We start from the raw sequence: 3607 nt of genomic DNA, 5'->3' as shown, positions 1-3607 counted from the left end.
AATGTTGGGGCGAGTATGAGTACGGAAGTTTAACTTCCCAATGAGACTGTGGTAATGCGTAGGTTGTTGATAAAGTGGCGAATTACTTGCTTGTAGCTTAAGATGAATAGGAAGGGGAGTGGCGACTTTGTGAGTGGGTGTGAAACCAGACTCTTTGATCAAGTCAGAAGCAAGCTTTCTTTGTGAGAGTATAATCCCTTCTGGAACATAGGTCACCTCAAGACCAAGGAAATAATGAACCTTTCCAAGATCCTTAATGCTGAAAACTTTATGCAAATGAGCTTTTAATTTCTTAATACAACCAATCATCGCCGGTGAGAATTATATTGTCAACACCGACAGCAACAATAGTAATAGAAGTGGGGGTGCGTTTGATGACGAGAGAATAATCATTCTTGGACTTAGTAAAACCTTGGTGAGTTAACTCAAGATGAAGTTTAGTGAACCACTGGAGAGACGCTTGTTTTAGTCCATAGAGGGACTTTTTGAGTTTACAAACTAAGTGAGGATCAACAGTTAAGCCCTCAGGAGGTTTCATATATACTTCCTCATGGAGATCACCTTGGAAAAATTCATTATTCACATCAAGTTGATACAAAGGCCAATGACGGTGAGAGGCAAGAGCGATGATAGTGCGGATAGTAGTCATGCGAACAAGGGGAGAAAAAGTCTCTTGATAATCAACACCATATTCTTGGGTGTATCCCTTAGAATCAAGGCAAGCTTTATATCGCTCCAAAGATCCATCAGCCTTAAGCTTAACCTTGTAGACCCGTTTACATCCAATAGGACGTTTTCCAGCAGGTAAACGGATAAGGTCCCATGTATTGTTGGCCTTGAGAGCATCTAAATCCTTTTCCATGGCATGAAACCACAAGGGATCTTTGATGGCTATTTTTTTGGTCCCATGTATTGGTTAGATGTAGTAGAGGAAGTTACAATATTACAAACATATTGCTGTAGGTAAGATGGTGGATTATGAGGCCTAGAGGCATGGCATAATGAAGTAACAATTGGGACAGGAGCTTGGGGAGGTGAGGCTATAGGAGGGAAAGAATTAGGAGTAGATGAAGAAGGAGGAGGAGTAGAAGTAGGGGAAATTGGAAAAGAAGATGTGGACGGGTCGTAGGAGTGGTCAATGTAAGTAGGTAAAAAGGTAGGAATAGCTAGGTAAAAAGGTAATGAAATAGGAATATGGGTAGCATGGAGATAATAAGGGAATATGTGCTCATGAAAAATAACATCTCTGGACACACAAATTTTTTTTTGTTTTCATATTGTAGACCTTGTATGCTTTTTGAGCAAAGGGGTTTCCGATAAAAACACATGGGTCAGCGCGAGTTTCAAACTTTTTACGTCCTTGTTGAAGAGTGGACATAAAACATAAACACCCAAAAGCTTTGAGATGATCATTGGTAGGGGCTGTATTGTACAACCGTTCATATGGAGGAATATTGCCCAAGGAACTTAAAGGTATACGATTAATAAGATATGTGGCACATTAAGCTACTTCTCCCCAAAAAGAAATAGGGAGATTGGACTGAAATAAGAGAGCACGAGTTGTTTCAAGTAGGTGCTTGTGCTTGCGTTCAACGACCCCATTTTGTTGAGGGGTCTGAGTACAACTACGTTGATGATGAATCCCTTTAGCATGATATACTTGCAATAAAGCACCTTCACACAATTCTTTGGCATTATCGGTACGCACTTGTTTAACATTGGTGCGAAATTGAGTTTTAATGTATGAAAAAAAACTGCATATAACAGTAGCACATTCATCTTTATGTTTCGACAAATATAACCATGTAGATCTTTTATAGTCATCAACTATTATAAGAAAATATTACAACCATTATGTGTAAGTTTGCCATAAGGTCCCCACAAGTCTATATGCAACAAGTCAAAAGGATGCTTTAATTTAATTTTACTGTGAGGAAATGAGAGCCAATTTTGGCGTGTAAGTGGACATATAGTACAAATCAAGGATTCTTCAACACAAGAAATCTTAAGAGTAGGATACATAAGTTTTAGCCTTTGAAATGGTATATGTCCATGCCTAAGGTGTAATAGCATTATTTCTTTAATCATAGCATGAGTAGTAGTATGACTAAGTAGGCTATTTTTAGATGTAGAGTAATCTTGTACTTTAGGAACTTTATTGGAAACTTCAAGGTGGTTTTTGTCCTCTGTGCAATATAGTTTATACTTCATCTTACCAAGAGGTAAGCACTCTTTCTTGGAAAGGTCATGGAACCAACATTTAAGAGGTGAAAGATGAGTGAAATAGCATTGTCAGAACAAAATTTATGCACTAAGAGAAGATTATAGTGTATGCTTGGAACATAGAGTACATCTTTGAGAGTGATTTTCTCATTGAAACAAATGTCTCCAATCTTGGTAACCTTTAAGCTACTGCCATTAGGAATGATAACTTCATGCACATTACTATCCACATCTCTAACATTGGTGAATAAATTGATAGTGTTGCACATATGATCTGTGACACCACTATCAATTATCCAAGTGTGTAACATAGATTTAGAGGCAAGGCATAAAGTACTTGCAAGATTACCAGAGGTGATGATATTGGAATCATTTTTATTAACACTTTCTTTGTGGTGCGTAGCTGCTGCCTCTTTCTTATTGAGTAACAACATCAGATTGTTTAGTTGTTCATTAGTAAGTCCAGTACCTCCAATAGTTGTACCAACATCAATAGCTTCATGTAAAATATTAGCAGTAACTTTTCTTTCTTTGGAATCAGGATATCCATGTATCTTGAAGCATCGTTGAATGGAATGGCCTCGAATCTTACAGTGATCACATAAGTAGTTGTTGCTCCTCTTGATTGCTCCATTTGGCTTCTTGTTGTTGTATTGGCCTTCACTGATTCTGTGTTGTTGATAAGGTTTTCGTTTATCAGCAACAAAAGCCATATTCTCAGTATTGGCTATATTGACTTTGCAAATATCTTTGTGTCTTTCTTCCTGAACAAAAATCCTATATGCAGTCTGCACAGTAGGTAACTCATTCATCATAAGGATGTTAGTGCGTGCCTGTTGAAACTGCTCAGTAAGCCTCATTAAGAAATGAATGAGTCTTTGATCTTGTTGACTCTTCAAGATACGTTTAGTGAGGGTGCAAGAACAGCCATTACAGGTGCACATAGGTAAAGGATCCAAATGATCTATCTCATCCCAAAGTGATTTCACGCGTGTGAAATATATTGCAACTATCATGTTTGATGTCTGTGTGAGGTTTGCAAGTTCCTCTTGCAAGCTATACAGTTGTGCTGAAGAGGATTTGCCAAATCTCTCATCTAAATCACGCCAAATCTTATGTGCATTGTTATAGTACATAACACTTTTAGCAAGAACACTATCAGGAGACGCGATGATCCATTCGATTACCATATTATTGCACCTCTCCTAACACTTTGAATCAGAGGAATCAAAGGACAGTTCTACAGCAGTACCATCAACAAAGCTCAACTTAATTTTTTGCAGTTAAGCGTATAATCATGGGTGTCTTCCAGTCTGGATATCCTGATTCATCAAAAGAAGTTGATACCAGTTTTATACCGACATGATCAGAAGGATGAAGGTAG

Source organism: Amaranthus tricolor, chromosome 3 (assembly GCF_026212465.1).
Source record: "Amaranthus tricolor cultivar Red isolate AtriRed21 chromosome 3, ASM2621246v1, whole genome shotgun sequence".
In the NCBI taxonomy this organism is placed as follows: domain Eukaryota; kingdom Viridiplantae; phylum Streptophyta; class Magnoliopsida; order Caryophyllales; family Amaranthaceae; genus Amaranthus; species Amaranthus tricolor.
Note: the sequence above shows the minus strand (reverse complement) of the source record.